This window comes from Eptesicus fuscus, chromosome 1 (assembly GCF_027574615.1).
Source record: "Eptesicus fuscus isolate TK198812 chromosome 1, DD_ASM_mEF_20220401, whole genome shotgun sequence".
Taxonomy (NCBI): Eukaryota; Metazoa; Chordata; class Mammalia; order Chiroptera; family Vespertilionidae; genus Eptesicus; species Eptesicus fuscus.
In genome coordinates this window covers 82,215,677-82,235,244 of record NC_072473.1, presented here as the reverse complement: position 1 = coordinate 82,235,244, position 19,568 = coordinate 82,215,677, and positions in this window count along the sequence as shown.

Genomic DNA, 19,568 nt, shown 5'->3' with positions numbered 1-19,568 from the left:
ATTTAATTTTTTAAATACCCCAGATTTTACAAAGCACGGCAGTAGAATAAAAAAACTGGAGCTTCTTTTCATACAAACTTATTTATTTGGATTTTTTTATATTTCAAATTATTGATACATTCAAAGAGTATAAAAAGAGCTGCTACCGATGCTAACCGTGTCGAGTCACACTCGACATCCGAGTACAAAAGGTTAAGAAGCACACTTTACAATAAAAAAGTAAAAATCTGTTTCAGAGAAACATGATATCAATAATTCTATAATATGTAAATCTTGTATTAGTACATGACTATTCACTGCATCATAAAAAAGGAAAAGGGGAGAGGAACCAAGATGGCGGCATAGTTAAACAACTAATCTGCTGCCTCACACAACAATTTCAAAAACACAACTAAAAGACAAAAACGTCTACCACCCAGAACCACGGGAAAGCTGGCTGAGTGGAAGACTGACAACTAAGAACAGAAAGGAGCACAATCGCTGAAAAGCTGAGGTACGGAGGCACGCGAATCGGGCCGGCGGCGGGCGGCTGGGTGCGCGGCTTTTCTTCAACCCGCAGGGAGACAAGCTCCCGATCACTCTGAAATCCAGTTTCTGGGGACACTTGGGGGACCCAGACACCTATGGGGAGAAGCTGGACTCTCGGCCATCGGGTTGGAAAGTGAGAGTGACTTTTTTGCGGTGGTGCGCCCAGCAATCATTGTTTACTGCGCTGGAGCGCGGGGCGCAGGGACTTGGAAACGGGAAAGGCAGAGACGGCTGATGGCAGCCATCGCCGTTGGCCACGCCCCAGCCTAGTGACGCCCTGAGACCCCGCCCAGCCCTGAGGCCCCGCCCTGAGGCCCCGCCCCGCACATTCTACAAACCCGCCAAGGCTCCACACAGCGGCTTTTACATATAAATGGCCTGTTCTGTGGCAGCTTAACCAACTGCAGCTCCAGTCAGACTGCTCCAAAACCGCCCAAGCAAAGGAGGAGAAAACTAGCCCTTGCTGTAGCTCCTGCTGGGGAACACACAGTACACAAGGGTACACCAAGAGTGTCCACCTCAAGTAACTGGGAGGCTGACCCGTTGAACCAATAGGACACCTAGTACACAAAACTACCCTACCAACTCAGGGAAGCAGAGAATATGAGAAGGCAAGGAAACAGATCAAAAACCAAAGAAATGGAGGAAAACAAGCGATTGGACATAGAGTTCAAAACCACGGTTATAAGGTTTTTCAAGAATTTCATGGAAAAGGCCGATAGATTCCATGAGGACCAACTAGAAATTAAACATACACTGACTGAGATAAAAAATATTATACAGAGACCCAAAAGCAGACTAGAGGATTGCAAGAATCAACTCAAAGATTTGGAATACAAAGAGGCCAAGGACACTCCTCCAGAGAAGCATGAAGAGAAGAGAATTCAGAAAGTTGAAGATAGTGTAAGAAGCCTCTGGGACAACTTCAAGCGAACCAACATCAGAATTATGGGGGTACCAGAAGAAGAGAGAGAGCAAGATGCTGAAAACCTATTTGAAGAAATAATGACTGAAAACTTCCCCCACCTGATGAAAGAAATAGACTTACAAGTCCAGGAAGCGCACAGAACCCCAAACAAAAGGGATCCAAAGAGGACTACACCAAGACACATCATAATTAAAATGCCAAGAGCAAAAGACAAAGAGAGAATCTTACAAGCAGCAAGAGAAAAACAGTTAGTTACCTACAAGGGAGCTCCCATACGATTATCAGCTAATTTCTCAACAGAAACTATGCAGGCCAGACTGGGAGTGGCAAGAAATATTCAAAGTGATGAATAGCAGGAACCTACAACCAAGACTACTCTACCCAGCAAAGTTATCATTCAGAATTGAAGGGCAGATAAAGAGCTTCACAGATAAGAAAAAGCTAAAGGAGTTCATCACCACCAAACCAGCATTATATGAAATGCTGAAAGGTATTCCTTAAAAAGAGGAAAAAGAAGAAGAAAGATAAAAATTATGAACAACAAATACATATCTATCAAGAAGTGAATCTAAAAGTCAAGTGAATTAAAAATCTGAGGAACAGAATAAACTGATAAACTTATTAGAATCAGAGGCATAGAATGGGAGTGGATTGATAATTCTCAGGGGGAAAGGGGTGTCTGTGTGGGGAGTATGGGAAGAGACTGGACAAAAATCATACACCTATGGATAAGGACAGCCGGGGGGGGGGGGTAAGGGCAGAGGGGGGTGGGAACTGGGTGGTGGGGAGATATGTGGGGAAAAAGGAGAAACAATTGTAATCTGAACAATAAAGATTCATTAAAAAAAAAATAAATAAATAAAAAATAAAATAAATAAAAAAGGAAAAGGTCGGTTGCTACAAAAAATAGACATATCAACTTTCAAATACTTAAAATCATAGCTAATTTAAGTTGACACATAAACATAAAATATATGGCATTGTCTAGGTTTTTGAAAAAATATTTTTATTGATTTCAGAGAAGAAGGGAGAGGGAGAAAGATAAAAACATCAATGATGAGAGAGAATCAGCTGCCTCCTGCACACCTACTGGGGATTGAACCCACAACCTGGGCATGTGCTGCCTCCTGCACGCCTACTGGGGATTGAACCCACAACCTGGGCATGTGCTGGCATGTATCTGATCCTCAATCCCCAGTGCAAGGCTGTTAGGTAAGGACATACATGGCACCAGAAGTCATTTTAACATTTAAAACAAAGCCTATGTGATGTCACAGGTCTAGCTATTTTTAATACCTAGAAGGTACTAAGTAGGTGGAAGATATTGTGTATACTTAGCAAATATTATAGTGTATTTCCATAAAAATAAATCTGTGGTCAAGGTGAAGGTCATTGGTGAGTAGATTACATGAGCTGCAAATTTCTGAATGTTCCAGAAAAAGAAAAAAATTACTTTGTTGAATATTTAATATTAATGTAACATAAAATTAATGTAACATAAATTTATGACATTTTAAATCCTCTCTTTTCCCTTGATTAGTTTAGCTAAAGGTTAACTAAAAAGCATATATGCACAACCCATGACACAGACAATAGTGCTGTGAAGCCCTGGGGGAGGGGAGAGTGCAAGTGGGGTAGAGGGGGTCAATGGGGCAAAAAGGGGACATCTGTAATACTTTCAACAATAAAGATAAATTTTAAAAAAAGGAAACAGACAAAAAGTATAAATAAATAAATAATTAAAAAGTCACATTTATGATCTTTTGAGCCCTCTCCTTTTTTCCTGATTAGTTTAGCTAAAGATTTGTAAATTCTGTTTATATTTTTAAAAAATGTTTCAATTTCATTGGTTTTTTAATATTGGCTCTGTAGTCTCTATTTCATTTATTCCTGCTATAATCTTTATTTAATTCCTTCTGCTAACTTTGGGCTTAGTTTATTTTTCTTCTTTTAATTTCTTAAGGTGTAAAGTTAAGTTACTTATTTGAGATCTTCTTTCTTTTTTAATTTTTTCTTTATTGATTAAGGTATTACATATGTGTCCTTATCCCCCCATTGCCCCCCCTCATGCCCTCACCCCCCTGGTGTCTGTGTCCATTGGTTAGGCTTATATGCATGCATACAAGTCCTTTGGTTGATGAGATCTTCCTTCTTAATCCAGGCATTCATCACTATAAAACCTTAGAACTGCTTTTGCTGCATCTCACAAATTTTGGTATGATTTCTTTTTGTTTTCATTTGTCTCAAGATACTTTCTGATTTCTCTTTTGATTTCTTCTTTGACCCATTGGTTGTTCAGGAATGTGTTGTTTCATTTTTTTGTGAATTTTTCTGTTTTTCTCCTGTTATTGATTTCTAGCTGTATACCTTTGTGGTCAGAAAATATACTTGATATGATTTCAGTCTTCTTAAATTTGTTAAGGTTTGCTTTGTGGCCAACATATGATCTATCCTGGAGAATGTTCCATGTGAACTTGAAAAGAATGTGTATTCTGGTGCTGTTGGATGGAATATTCTATATTTGTCTCTTAGGTCTATTTGCTCTATAGTGTTATTTAGGTCTACTGTTTCACTATTAGTTTTCTTTCTGGATGATCTATCCAAAGTTGAGAGTGATGTATTTAAGTCCCTTACTATTATATCGCTGTATATTTCTTTTTTTTTCTTTATTGATTAAGGTATTACATATGTGTCCTCATCCCTCCATTAATCCCCCAACCCACCCACTCATACCCTCAGCCCCCTGGTGTTTGTGTCCATTGGTTAGGCTTATATTCATGCATACAAGTTCTTTGGTTGATCTCTCCTACTTTCCCCCACCTTCTCTTATCTTCCCTCTGAGGTTTGGCAGTCTGATCGATGTTTCTCTGTCTCTGGATCTCTCCCTGTTCATCAGTTTATGTTGTTCATTATATTCCACAAATGAGTGAGATCATGTGGTATTTATCTTTCTCTGACTGGCTTATTTCACTTAACATAATGCTGTCCAGTTCCATCCATGCTGTTGCAAATGGTAAGAACTCCTTCCTTTTTATAGCAGCGTAGTATTCCATTGTGTAGATGTACCACAGTTTTTTAATCCACTCAGCTGCTGATGGGCATCTAAGCCATTTCCAAATCTTAGCTATGGTAAATTGTGCTGCTATGAACATAGGGGTGCATATATCCTTTCTGATTGGTGTTTCTAGTTTCTTGGGATATATTCCTAGAAGTGGGAACACTGGGTCAAATGGGAGTTCCATTTTTAGTTTTTTGAGGAAACTCCATACTGTTCTCCACAGTGGTTGCACCAGTCTGCATTCCCACCAGCAGTGCAAAAGAGTTCCTTTTTCTCCGCATCCTCGCCAACACTTGTTTGTTGATTTGTTGATGATAGCCATTCTGACAGGTGTGAGATGATACAAAATTGTTGTTTTGATTTCCATCTCTTGGATAATTAGTGACTTTGAGCATGTTTTCATGTCTCTTGGCCTTCCTTCTGTCCTCCTTCGAAAAGTGTCTATTTAGGTCCTTTGCCCATTTTTTGATGGGATTGTTTATCTTCCTGTTATTAAGTTGTATGAGTTCCCTGTAAATGTTGGAGATTAAACCCTTATCTGTGATGACATTGGCAAATATGTTCTCCCATGCAGTGGGCTTTCTTATTGTTTTGTTGATGGTTTCTTTTGCTGTGCAAAAGCTTTTTATTTTGATGTAGTCCCATTTGTTTATTTTCTCTTTAGTTTCCATTGCCATAGGATCAGTATCGGTGAAGAAGTTCCTTTGACATATGTCTGAGATTTCGCTGCCTGTCGATTCCTATAGTATTTTTATGGTTTCCCGTCTTATGTTTAAGTCCTTGATCCATTTTGAGTTTATTTTTGTGTATGATGTAAGTTGATGGTCTAGTTTCATTTTTTTGCATGTATCTGTCCAATTTTCCCAACACCATTTGTTGAAGAGACTGTCTTGACTCCATTTTATGTTCATGCCTCCTTTGTCAAACATTAATTGGGCATAGTGGTTTGGGTCGATTTTTGGGTTCTCTATTCTATCCCACTGATCTATATGTCTGTTCTTGTGCCAGTACCAGGCTGTTTTGAGAACAGTGGCTTTGTAATACAGCTTGATATCTGGTATTGAGATCCCACCTACTTTGTTCTTCTTTCTCAGGATTGCTGCAGCTATTCAGGGTCTTTTTTTTTTTTATTCCAGATGATTTTTTAGAAAGTTGGTTCGAGGTCTGTGAAATATGCCGTTAGTATTTTAATGGGGATTGCATTGAATCTATAGATTGCTTTGCGTAGTGTGGACATTTTGATGATGTTGATTCTACCAATCCATGAACATGGTATGTTCTTCTATCTGTTTATGTCTTCCTCTATCTCTTTTTTCAGTGTCCTGTAGTTTTTTGCATATAGGTCTTTTACCTCCTTAGTTAAGTTTATTCCTAGGTATCTTAATTTTTTTGGTGTGATGGTAAATGGAATTGCTTTTTTAGTCTTTCTATAAGTTCACTATTGGTGTAAAGAAATGACATAGATTTCTTGGTATTAATTTTGTATCCTGCTACATTGCCAAATTCATTTATTAAGTCTAATAATTTTTTGATGGAGTCTTTAGGGTTTTCTATGTACAATATCATGTCATCTGTGAATAAGGACAGCTTTACTTCTTCTTTTCCAATTTGGATGCCTTTTATTTCTTATTCTTGTCTGATCGCAATGACTAGTACTTCCAGTTCTATGTTGAACAGGAGTGGTGAGAGTGGGCATCTCTGTCTTGTTCCTGTTCTTAGGGGAAATGATTTTAGTTTTTGGCCATTGAGTATGATGTTGGGTATGGGTTTTTCATATATGGCTTTTATTATGTTGAGGTATGATCCTTCTATTCCCATCTTGCTGAGAGTTTTTATGAAGAAGGGGTATTGGATTTTGTCAAATGCTTTTTCTGCATCAATTGAAATGATTATGTGATTTTATCTCTCAATTTGTTTATGTGATGTATCACATAAATGTATTACATTTATTGATTTGCGGATATTGCATCCCCGGGATAAATCTTACTTGGTCATGGTGTATGATCTTTCTGATGTATTGCTGGATCCGATTTGCTAGAATTTTGTTGAGGATGTTGGCATCTATGTCCATGAGGGATATTGGCTTATAATTCTCTTTCATTGTGTTGTCTTTATCTGGTTTTGGTATTAGGGTGATGCTGGCTTCATAGAATGAGCTTGGAAGTGTTCCTTCCTCTTGAATTTTTTGGAATAGTCTTAGGAGGATAGGTTTTAGTTCTTCCTTGAATGTTTGGTAAAACTCCCCTGTGAAGCCATCTGGCCCTGGGCTTTTGTTTGCTGGGAGCTTTTTGATGACTGCTTCAATTTCATCCATAGTTATCAGCCTATTGAGATTTTTAGAATCTTCCTTATTGAGTTTTGGAAGGTTGTATCTTTCTAGGAATATGTCCATTTCCTCCAGGTTGTCTAGTTTGTTGGAGTAGAGTTGTTCATAGTATTTTTTAATGATCCTTTGTATTTCTGTGGGGTCTGTTGTTATTTCGCCTCACTCATTTCTGATTTTGTTTGAGTCCTCTCTCTTTGCTTCTTGGTGAGCCTGGCTAGAGGTTCATCAATCTTGTTTATCCTTTCAAAGAACCAGCTTTTGGTTTTATTGATCTTTTGTATTGTTTTTTTTTGGTCTCTATGTCATTTATTTCTGCTCTGATCTTTATTATCTCCTTCCTTCTGCTCACTCTGGGCTTTTCTTGTTGCTGTCTTTCTAATTTTTTGAGTTGTAGAGTCAGATGATTTACTACCATTTTTTCTTGCTTTTTGAGGAAGGCCTGTAGTGTTAAGAACTTCCCTCCCAGGACTGCTTTCATTCCATAGATTTTGGATTGTTGTGTTTTTGTTGTTATTAGTGTCCAGGATGCTTTTAATTTCTTCTTTGATCTCATTTGTAACCCCATCATTATTTAATAGCATGTTATTCAGCTGGCAATTGTTTGAGATTTTTGGATTGTTTTTATTGTAGTTTATTTCTAATTTTATGGCATGGTGGTCTGAGAAGATGTTTGGTATGATTTCAATCTTCCTGAATTTGGGGAGACTTTGCTTGTGACCCAATATGTGGTCTATTTTTGAAAATGTCCCATGTGCACTTGAGAAGAATGTATATTCTGTGGCTTTGGGATGCAATGTTCTGAAGATGTCAGTTAAGTCCATCTGATCTAGTGAGTCATTTAGGATTGCTGTGTCTTTGCTGATTTTTGTCTAGAAGATTTATCCAGTGATGTCAGTGGTGTATTAAAGTCCCTTACTATGATTGTATTGTTGTCGATATCTCCCTTGATATCTTCCAGGAGTTTTGTTATGTATTTGGGTGCTCCTGCGTTGGGTGCATATATGTTTATCAGGGTTATATCCTGTTGTATAGATCCCTTTAGTAGTATGAAGTGGCCTTCCTTATCTCTTGTTATGGCCTTCACTTTGAGGTCTATTTTGTCAGATATAAGTATTGCTACCCCAGCTTTTTTTTCATTTCCATTTGCCTGAAAGATATTTTTCCATCCCTTCACTTTCAGTCTGTGTGAGTCCCTTGTTCTGAGGTGGGTTTCTTGTAGACAGCATATATATGGGTCATATTTTTTTATCCATTCAGCCACTTGATGTCTTTTGATTGGAGCATTTAGTCCATTTACGTTTAAAGTTATTACTGAAAGGTACTTGTTTGTAGTCATATCTATTTTTGTGTCTGTGTTCCTTCTTACCTTTTTATTTCTTCTTTTTACAGTATTCCCTTTAGCATTTCTTGCATTGCTGGTTTGGTGGTGATAAACTCTCTTAGGCTTTTTTTTTGTCTGCGAAGCTCCTGATTTTCCCTTCAATTTTGATTGATAGTCTTGCTGAATAGAGTATTCTTGGATTCAGTCCTTTGCTTTGCAACACTTTGTATACCTCCTTGCATTGCATTCTATCTTGATGTGTTTCTGTTGAGAAATCATTTGATAATCTGATGGGGGATCCTTTGTAGGTAACCCTCTGTCTCTCTCTTGCCGCCTTTAAGATTCTTTGTTGTTAATATTTGCCATTGTAATTATGACGTGTCTTGGTGTGGGTCTTTTGGGATTGATCCTACTTGGGACTCTCTGTACTTGTGTAACTTTTTTCTTCCCCACATCAGGGAAGTTTTCTGTCATTATTTCTTCAAATAGTTTTTCTAATCCTTGTTGCTCTTCTTGTCCTTCTGGCAGCCCTATTATACGTATGTTACTTCATTTCATGTTGTCCCAAAGCTCCCTTAGGCTTTCCTCCTGCTTTTTAATTTTTTTTCTCCAGTTGCTATTCAGATTGGGCTTGTTTCTGTACCTGATCTTCTAACTCACTAATTTGGTCCTCTTCTTCTTCTAGTCTACTGTTGAAACTTTCCATGGTGTTTTTGATTGTAGCTATATCACTTTTCATTTCTTCCTGATTCTTGCATAGTTTGTTGATTTTCTCATCCATCCAATGTATGAATTGTACGACCATTACTCTGAATTCTTTTTCGGTCATGTTGCATGCTTCAATTTCACTAATTTCCTTTCTTGGCAACTCCTCATTTTCTTTCCTCTGGGGATTGTGTCGTCTCCCCATTCTGACTATCACCAGAAGGTTCAAACTTCAAGTTGTGTGGACCTGGGCCATGTTAAGTGGGAGCTTCGCACCACCTGAGTGTCACTGAAGTGCTCCGACACTAGGATGTGTGGCTGCCATGGGTTGGTGGGAACCAGGCTTGCCCAGGTTCAGTGTTACCAACGTTCATTGTGGTCTTGTGTGCGCACCTAGAATCATGGACCCCGCCTGCACTGCGCTGTTGGTGTGTGCCGAAAATGAGTCCCCTAGTGCATGCCAGGAGTCAGAGTTTCCCTGTGTCTGCACCAAGAATCAAGTATCAGAGTCTCTGTTGCCTCGTGTGGCTTCTCACTGAGAATCAGGGTCCCTGTGTGCACATGCACCAAGAATTGGAGTCACTGGCTCTTAGTTTGAATGCGCTGTGAGTCAGGGATCCCAGGCACACGGTAAGTAATAGAGTCAAGTCAGTGGTGCTCAGTGCTGCCTCTTGTGGGGAGAATCTGGGTCCAGGTCACCATGGGGGACTGGGTTGCACAGTAGCACTATGGGGTGCCTGCACTGTGGAAAACAGACTTCCGTGTGCGCTGCGGAAAACAGACTTCCATGTGCGCTTGCCCAGAATCGAAGTCAGGTGGCACTGCCGCCCTGCATAGGCTTTGGGTTTGGTCGCCCGATTGTGCTGAGGGGAGCAGATTTCAGTCTCTGAGTGCACAGGCTCAAATTCCTGTAGCAGCACTGAGGTCCCTGCAGGAGCTCCCAAGCTCAAATTCCCGTAGGGGTGCTGAGGCCCGAGCGAGGGGCGGGTCTATCAGTTACTATGGCTCTATCCGCTATCCCAGATCCTGCGGGGAGGGGGATAGGCTCTTGGACTCACAGAAATCTGCAGCCAGGAAGTCTGGATTCTTGTTGTCTGTTGGTTTGAAGCTGTGGTCGCAGTTCTCTTTCCCCAGTGGCTGCAGGGTCCTGGTTTGTGTCTGAGATGCAACTGGGTGGTGCTGAGGCCAGGATCCTAGTCTCAAGCAGCTCTGTTTCTCAAGTAGGCGTGGTCTCTGTGCCCGCACTGGCTGCCCAGAAGTGTCCGCTTTGTAAGCAGGGCTCCACCGTCTAAGACTGCCGGGTTTGGAAGCCCCTTGGAGGACCTGCAGAATCTAACTGTCCCTAACTCATACACACACCACACACATCTACACTCTCCTCTATGGTTCCCTCACTCTCTCACACTCTCTCCCTCCCTACCTTCCTGCCAGTCGCCATCTTCCAATCCATCGCTGTTTATTTCTGAACTGATACTTTTATTACTATATAGTGACTATTGTAGCTAACTTTTACTGAAAGTCTATTTTATCTTAGGTAAGTATAGCCACTCCTGCTCTCGTTTTTTTTTTTTTTTTATCGTTTGAATGAAATATCTTTTCCCACCCACATTTATTAACTTTTAAATTTGAAGCTTTAGTTTATTTCTTCTCCTGGCACTGGTATTTTTTCTTCATACTTAAGTTAAGAAAAACAGGCACCCATTCAGTACAAATCATAACATGGACATAATAAATGATAAAATAAACTGTATGTTTTCTAAAAGTGGCAGCATTTGCCAACCTAGGAAAGAATTGTTCTGCTTATACCTCTAAATGTTATTAGTGTTTAGTTAGAGAAAATCCACCAGATGGCAACCTCATCTGCATGTCAAACAGGATGTACAATCCTCTGCCACCCATTACAGTTCCCTTAAGCTATATGCTCTCTGATTCATGGTTGTTTTCTATAGGGATCCCAGTAAATGGATACTAGGTAGTCACTTGACAGTAATTGTTGAACAGTGGGGGATGTGCAGCATCATGTGTGAAATATTTTAGTAACATTATTTTTAAATTAATCTTGAAAACAAAAATTAGTATCTATTTCCATATTGCACTCTAAACATATTTCTAATTTGAAGCTAAAAGGAACCATATTCATTTATCCAGTGTATGAGGCTATAGATGGTATTATTTCTTCATGAATCACAAGTTATTCTAGTTGGATTCCTTGTACTTAATGGCAATCCTGTAGCTAGCTGATTTATTGCTTAAAATAAAACTGTCTTCTTTATTTCTAAACTTGATAGTATGCAGAAAGTACTGCATATCCATTTAACATGTCCCTTATTATTTTCTGTTTATAAACAACCTGCCTTGAGGTACTAATGAGGTGGAAGATATTGCATATACTTAGCAAATACTGTTGTGTTTTTACATAAAAATAAACCTGTGGTCAAGTGAAAGTCATTGATGAGTTGGTTACATGAACTGCAAATTTCTGAAAGTATGCATGATAGTAAGTGTTCCAGAAAAAGAAAAAAATTAATTTGTTGAGAATTTTATTACTGAATAACTAGAGTTCTAATTGCATCTGACATTTCATTAATAAATCCATTTCTGAAGTGGCATGTTTCACCAACATTAAAGTACAGCTATGTAAGACATCTGTTTGAATTAAATATCTATGATACGTAACAGATCGCCTTTTATGACTGTAATTGACTTTATTTTGCATCTGTATGCTTTCAAAAATCTGTATTTGAGAAATATGCTTCTCAGTCTCCTGGGTATTTCTAGTAACTTTAATAAGGCATATTTTACATATATAATTCACTAATTTCAAGTATACAATGTAATGATTTTTAGTAAATGTAAGTCTCCTGAGTATTTTTAAATATGATTTTATTGATTTTTTTAGAGAAAGAGGAAGGGAGAGGGAAAGATAGAAACATCAATGAAAGAGAAACATCATCTATTGGTTGCCTCATGCACATCCCCTACTGGGGATGCAGCCGCAACCCCGGTATGTGTAGGAATTGAACCATGACTTCTTGGTTCATGAGTGGATACTCAACCACTGATTCACAGGCCAGGCCCTGAGTATTTTTTAATTGATATAGCTGTACCTAGATGCCATTCCTTATCACATGACAAATACTCTGCATTTTGGCAGCTTATCTATCTTTGGGTCCTAGCATGCCTACTTTTAGATATTATTTATAAAATGAAAGTCAGAAAATATGGCTCTCAAATGTCTGAATTTTTGTTAGTGTCAGTGTATCAGTGCCCCACCTTCTAAGACACACATCACTTTATAGATATGGAATTTTGGCTTCATTGTTATACTAGAGGCATGGTGCACAATATTTGTGCATTGGGGGGTTCTCCCTTAGCCTGGCCTGTGCCCTTTAGCAGTCTGGGAGTCCTCGGGGGATGTCCGACTGATGGCTGGCCTAAGTTGTCAGTTGGATATCCTTAGCTCTGCTGCTGCTGTGCTTGCCAGCCATCAGCCCAGCTTGTGGCTGAGCGGTGCTCCCCCTGTGGGAACACTCTGACCACCAGGGGGCAGCTCCTGCATTGAGCGTCTGCCCCGGGTGGTCAGTGCTCATCTTAGCGACCAGTTGTTGCACCATTTGTTCGATTGGCATGTTACCCTTTTATTATATGGGATAATACTAGCAAATCTAACATTCAGTACTACTTAGTCCATTGGAACTGATGACACATATTTTAACACATGTGTAGTACCGATATTATATTAAAGTATTTTGAACCACATAAAAGACTGTTCTGGCTCTTGAAGGATTTACAGAATAATTTGAAAAGTTTATCTAGGTATAAGGAACACTTCAGAATGATCATTAGACTCCATTCAGATTTTACTCTATCCTTTTCTTTCCAAATTATACTTTCTCATTCCCCCAGACATATGGCCTTCTATTCTCTTGTTCTGCCATCTAAATTTGCCTTCATGACTCCAAGATCAAATCACATCAGCAAAGTGTTCATCAAAATTGATATTCATCTTTTATTGCATATTCGTTCCCTTCTTCAGATATCTGGTAAAAAGGCTGTATTGTAAAAGAGCAGTAAAATCTCCAAGTCAGTATTACTGTTGTTTCTTACACTAATGGTGGTCAAAGATTGACATCTTCCTCAGTTGGAAGACTTTCTTTGACCTTGATGGAGGAAATTGTACTCTATTTGAGTAAATAAATTCCTGAGTTTGGGCAATTGATTCTTATGTGCATAACAAATAAAAAGCTGAACAAATTGTCAAAAACTACCATTTTCGACACTCTGAATACAACAGAGAATTGAACTTTGGGTAAGAACAGAGCAAGTCTATGGTGTTTTTGCCTGTTATATATAAATTTAGCAAGGTCACAAGACACAAGACCCATATAAAAAATTAATTGTATTTCTATACACTAGCCATGAACAACTCGAAAGTGCAATTAAGAAAGCATTCTTGCCCTGACCGGTTTGGCTCAGTGGATAGAGCATCGGCCTGCGGACTCAAGGGTCCTAGGTTCGATTCCGATCAAGGGCATGTACCTTGGTTGCAGGCACATCCACAGTAGGAGGTGTGCAGGAGGCAGCTGATCGATGTTTCTCTCTCATCAATGTTTCTACTTCTCTATCCCTCTCCCTTCCTCTCTGTAAAAAATCAATAAAATATATGAACAAAAAGAAAGCATTCTTAATAACATCAAAAAGAATAAAATAATTAGGAAAGATTTAACAAAAGTACAAAATTTTTTAGATCAATGGAATAGAATAGAGAACCTAGAAATTGACCCAAACCACTATACTCAATTAATATTTGACAAAGAAGGCATGAACATACAATGGAGTCAAGACAGTTTCTTCAATAAATGATGTTCGGAGAATTGGACAGATACATGCAAAAAAAAAAAAAAATGAAACTAGACCACCAACTTACACCATACACAAAAATAAACTCAAAATGGATAAAGGACTTAAACATAAGATGGGAAACCATAAAAATACTAGAGGAATCCGCAGGCAGCAAAATCTCAGACATATGCCGAAGCTATTTCTTCACCGATACTGCTCCTAGGGAAATGGAAACGAAAGAGAAAACCATCAACAAAACAACAAGAAAGCCCACTGCATGGGAGAACATATTTACCAATGTTATCACTGATAAGGGTTTAATCTCCAACATTTACAGGGAGCTCATACAACTTAACAACAGGAAGATAACCCAATCAAAAAATGGGCAATGGACCTAAATAGATACTTTTCAAAAAAAGACAGAAGGAAGGCCAAGAGACATATGAAAACATGCTCAAAGTCACTAATTATCTGAGAGATGCAAATCAAAACAACAATGCAGTACCATCTCACACCTGTCAGAATGGCTATCATTAACACATCAACAAACAAGTGCTGGCGAGGTTGCCGCGAAAAAGGAACACTTGTGCACTGCTGGTGGGAATGCAGACTGGTGCAGCCCCTGTGGAGAACAGTATGGAGTTTCCTCAAGAAACTAAAAATGGAACTCCCATTTGACCCAGTGATCCCACTTCTAGGAATATATCCCAAGAAACTAGAAACACCAATCAGAAAGCATATATGCACCCCTATGTTCATAGCAGCATAATTTACCACAACTAAGATTTGGAAAAGCCTAAGTGCCCATCAGCAGATGAGTGGATTAAAAAACTGTGGTACATCTACACAATGGAATATTACACTGCGGTACAAAAGAAGGAATTCTTACCATTTGCAACAGCATGGATGGAAATGGAGACCATTATGCTTAGTGAAATGAGCCAGTTGGAGAAAGATAAATATCACATGATCTCACTTATTTATGGAATATAATGAACAACATAAACTGATGAACACAAACAGATCCAGAGACAGAGAAGCATCATTCAGACCATCAAACCTCAGAGGGAAGGTAGAGGAGAGTGAGGGTAAGGGGGAGAGATCAACCAAAGGACTTGTATGCATGCATATAAGCCTAACCAATGGACACAGACAACAGGAGTGAGGGCTTGAGTGGGGGAGTGGGGGAAAATGGGGGAATAAGGACACATATGTAATACCTTAATCAATAAAGAAATTTTTAAAAAGTACAAATTTTTTATACTGAAAACTATAAAACATTGTTAAGTTAAATTTTTTAAAATTTGTATTGAATTTATTGGGGTGGCATTGCTTAATAAAATTATATAGGTTTCAAGTGTGCAATTCTATAATATATCATCATTATATTGTGTTGTGTGTTCACCACCCAAAGTCAAGTCTCCTTCCAATGTTAAGATGAATTTTAAAAGATCTAAATAATTGGGAGAGATATTCCATGTTAATGGGTTGGAAGCCTTAATATTGTTAAGATTGCAAGTTTCCCCAAAATGCCGAGGTAATCCTAAAATTTATATGGAAACGCAAAGCTACTAGACTAGCCAAAATAAATGTGAAAATAAATAATAAAGGTGGAGGATTTATACTACCCTATTTCAAAGCTTAGATTAAAGCTACAGTAATCAAAACAGTGTGGTGTTGGCATACTGATAGGCATGTAGATTAGTGGAACAGAATTAGAAGTCCAGAAATAAACCCATATGTTTATGATCAATTGATTTTTCACCAAGACTCCAAGACAATTCAATGGGAAGAGGATAGTCCTTGCAACAAGTGGTTCTGTGTTGATTGAATATCCATATTATGCCAAAAATTAATTTAGACTCTTACTTTACACTCTAAATAAAAATGTCAAAATGGATCATAAACTTAATTGTAAAAATTAAAGTAAAAATTCTAAAAGAAAATATTTTTAACCTTTGGTTAAACAACCTTTCTTAGTTATGATACCTAAAGCACCAGCAAAAATGACAAAAATAAATAAATTGGACTTCATCAAAATTAAAAATTTATATTTCAAAGGGTACCATCAAGAAAGTGAAAGATAACCCACAGAATGGGAGGAAATATTTGCAAATCATGTAACTGTTAAGGGACTGAATCTAGAATATATAAAGAAATCTTACAGCTCAATAACAAGACATCTGAATAGACATTTCTCCAAAGAAGCTATACAAGTGGCCAATGAAAACATGAAAAATTGTTCAACATAATTAATCATCATGGAGATGCAAATTAAAACCACAATGAGATATCACTAGAATGGTTGTATCCAAAATGACAAACAAATTAAAACCACAGTGAGATATCACTAGAATGGTTGTATCCAAAAATACAAACAATAGCAGTGTTGGTGAGGATGCGGTAAAATAAGAATCTTCACACATTGTTTGTGGGAAGGTAAAATGGTATGCTCTCTTCAGAAAGCATCTTGGCAGTTTCATAAAAAGTTGAACATAAATTTTTCATATGATTTAGTGATTCTCATTCTTAGGGATCCACCCAAAAGGAATGAAAATATATGTCACACAAAGACCTGTATGCAAATATTCATAGCAGCATTATTTATAATAGCCAAAACCTGGAATAAATTAAAATGTGCATTGTTGGTGAATGAATAAAAAAATATTGGCTTATCCATACAATGGAATACTATTCAGCTATAAAACAAGTGAAATAATGATGCATGCTAAAACATGGATGAACCTCAAAAACATGCTAAGTGAAAGCATTCAGACACAAAAGGTCCCTTATTATATGATTCCATTTATATAAAACTAGAGGCTCGGTGCACGAAATTTGTGCACGGGGGGGGGGGGGAAGGGGTCCCTCAGCCCAGCTTGCCCCCTCTCACATACTGGGAGCCCTCAAGGGATGTCCTACTGATGGCTTAGGCCTACTCCCCAGCCTCCTTTTGTGGGAGGCGACTGGGCTGATCAGGGGAAGGCCCCATCACCCCGCTGCCAAGCCTCTGGCTGAAGCTTGGGGCCTGGGCAGGGGCCCCCCTGCTCCCTCCAATCACCGGCTCCACCCCTGCCAAGGCCTAAAGCCTCGGGGCCTGGGCAGGTGCCCCCAGCTCCCTCTGATCGCTGCTCTGCACCTGCCCAGTTCCCAAGCCTCTGGCCAAAGCTTGGGGCCTGGGCAGGGGTTCCCCAGCTCCCTCCAATCCCCAGCTCCACCCCTGCCCAGGACCCAAGCCTCTGGCCGAGGCTTGGGGCCTGGGAAGGGGCCCCCCAGCTCCCTCTGATTTCCAGCTCCACCCCTGCCAAGGCCTAAAGCCTCGGGGCCTGGGCAGGGCCCCCCCCACCCCAGCTCCCTCCGATTTCCAGCTCCACCCCTGCCAAGGCCTAAAGCCTCGGGACCTGGGCAGGGTCCCCCCAGCTACCTCCAATTGCCGGCTCCACCCCTGCCCAGGCCCAAAGCCTCTGGCTATGGCTTGGGGCCTGGGAAGGGGCCCCCCAGCTCCCTCCGATTTCCAGCTCCAACCCTGTCAAGGCCCAAAACCTCGGGGCCTGGGCAGGCGCCTCCCAGCTCCCTCTGATTGTTGGTTCCACCCCTGCCCAGTCCCCAAGCCTCTGGCTGAAGCTTGGGGCCTGGGCAGGGCCCCCCCAGCTCCCTTCAATCCCTGGCTCCGCCCTTGCCTAGGCCCCCCAGCTCCCTCAGATTGCCGGCTCCACTCCTGCCCAGGCGCCAAGAGCCCAGTCTTGGGGCCTGGGCAGGGGCCCCCCACTCCCTCCGATCACAGGCTCTGCCCCTGCCCCGGCCCAAAGCTTCTGGCCGAAGCTTGGGGCCTGGGAAGGGGACCCCCAGTTTCCTCCGATGGCAGGCTCTGCCCCTGCCCACGAGCCCCCTGGCTCAGGCCCTTCCCAGGTTGCTCAGGACCCACACGGGGCCTGCCTTTGAGTGACCTGGATGCCTGGGTCCCGAGAAAGTTCCCAGGACCCAGGCTGCTGGGTGCCTATGTATGCAAATTAACCACCATCTTAGTTGGGTTAATTTGCATACTCACTCTGATTGGCTGTGAACATAGCAGAGGTACGGTCAATTTACTTGTTTGTCTATTATTAGGTATGATGTCCATGAAAGGCCATTTATAGAGTGAGAAATCAGAATAGCGGTTGTCTTGGCTTAGGGGTAGGGAAGTAGGGATAAGGAAGTGGGAATTATCTGCAAAGGAGCCTGAGAGCATTTTTAGGTGTGATAGAAATACGTGAAAACTAGATTTGGTGATAGTTGCACAATTCTATAAATGTACTAGAAATCATTGAGTTGCATGCTTATAATAGGTAAATATTATAGTACTAGAAGCCTGGTGCATGAAATTCGTGCATGGGGGTGTCCCTCAGCCTGGCCTGCACCCTCTCTAATCTGGGAGCCCTTGGGGGATGTCCAATTGCCAGTTGAGGCCCAATCCTGGCAGTTGGACATCCCTCTCAGAATCCAGGACTGCTAGCTCCTAACTGCTCGCCTGCCTGCCTGATTGATGCCTAACTGCTAGCTCCTAACAGCTCTCCTGCTGGCCTGATTGATGCCTAACTGCTACCCTGTCAGCTTGATTGCCCCCAACTGCCCTCCCCAGCTGGCCCAATGGCCCCCAACTGCCCTACCCTGCCGGCCTGATGACCCCAACTGCCCTCCCCTGCCAGCCTGATGGCCCTCAACTGCCCTCCCCTGCCTACCTGGTCACCCCTAACTGCCCTCCCCTGTAGGCCTGGTCACCCCCAACTGCCCTCCCCTGCTGGCCATCTTTTGGTGACAATCTTGTGGCAGCCATTTTGTGATGATGTGAGGGCATTGCACGAGGGCCACCTAGGCTTTTATTAGTATAGATGTGAATGTTACTCAGTATATTAACTCACCATATTCTAAGGAAATAAATAGTAAGATTTCCGCATCAGTTCATTCATGACTATGTAATTCTGTTCCACATGTGTGCATTGAATCTTGGGGAAATATATCTACTTTTGGACTATTAAGAGTCCTGGAAACTCTGACTCACTCCAGTCATTCAGCCTGAAACCTACCTAGCAATGCCAGCTCAGAAGCCTGTAATCAAGAGTCTATAGTTTAAGTAGCAATAGAGAACCTGATATAGTCCTATCCAGGAGCCTCAACAACCTCTTCCCTTGTTGTAAACACAAATTCCAGCCACTATCTTACAGCAGAGACTTCAGGCATGCTTCAGGAAGCAGAAATCTGTTTGACAGTGAGAGTGAGAGGCTATAGTTTATTTATTACAGTGCATGAAATTCGTGTATGGAGGGGGGTTCCCTCAGCCCACCCTGCCCCCTCTCACAGACTGGGAGCCCTCAGGGGATGTCCTACTGAAGCCTTAGGCCCGCTCCTCCTGGGGAGCAGGCCTAAGCCGCAGTCTAGCCTCCCTCTGCGGGAGGTGACTGGGCTGATCAGGGGAAGGCACCAGCCCCATCACCCTGCTGCTGCAACCACTGCCAGCCACCGCAACCGCCAAGGTGTTTTCATCAACATGGACTCCAATCCCTTCACCATGAAAAAATGAAAACTTTCTTTAGACATTTTCAAGATGTGTCTTTCATAGGATATGACATTTCTTTTTTTCTTTTTTCTTTTTTTAATCCTCACCCAAGGATATGTTTCCATTGATTTTTAGAGAGTGTGAAAGAGAGAGGGAGAGACAGAGAGAAACATCAATGTGAGAGGGACACTTTGATTGCTTGCCTCCTGCATGAGCCCTGACCTGGGCCCCAGCCAGGGAGGAGCCTGTAACCTAGTTACATGCCCTTGATCAGAATTGAACCCAGACCCTGCGGTTGGCAGGCCGAGGCTCTATCCACTGAGCCAA